Here is a 446-nt window from a genome sequence, read left to right on the forward strand (position 1 = left end):
GATAACTATGGTACTACGACTATTATTAGCTAAATGTAAACATTAGGCTTATCTCAATAAACCCTGTGCCACTAGGTCAATCAGCAACACACCCTAGGATACCATGTATAACCCCAACACACTCTTTAGTAAAGGTCTATCACCAACACACTCTATGGTACTAGGCTTATTACCAACACAACCTAAAGTGAAATGTTTACCAACGAAACTTCCAATTCCTCAACAACAGCTACCGAAGCCTCTTCAAAATGCCTATTCTTATGGCCACCATTATGGTCACGGTCACGTTCCTACTCAAACAAAAATCAAAAGAAACATATTCCAGTACATAATTCACTTCACTCGTTCCGCCATATTGAAACCAACTGGGAACGCTTCACCTCTTCTGTTTCACTATCACGTTAATAACATCATTGACACCATCCTCAAACAGCCCTGCTTCAGCT

This window comes from Palaemon carinicauda, chromosome 25, assembly GCF_036898095.1.
Source record: "Palaemon carinicauda isolate YSFRI2023 chromosome 25, ASM3689809v2, whole genome shotgun sequence".
Taxonomy (NCBI): Eukaryota; Metazoa; Arthropoda; class Malacostraca; order Decapoda; family Palaemonidae; genus Palaemon; species Palaemon carinicauda.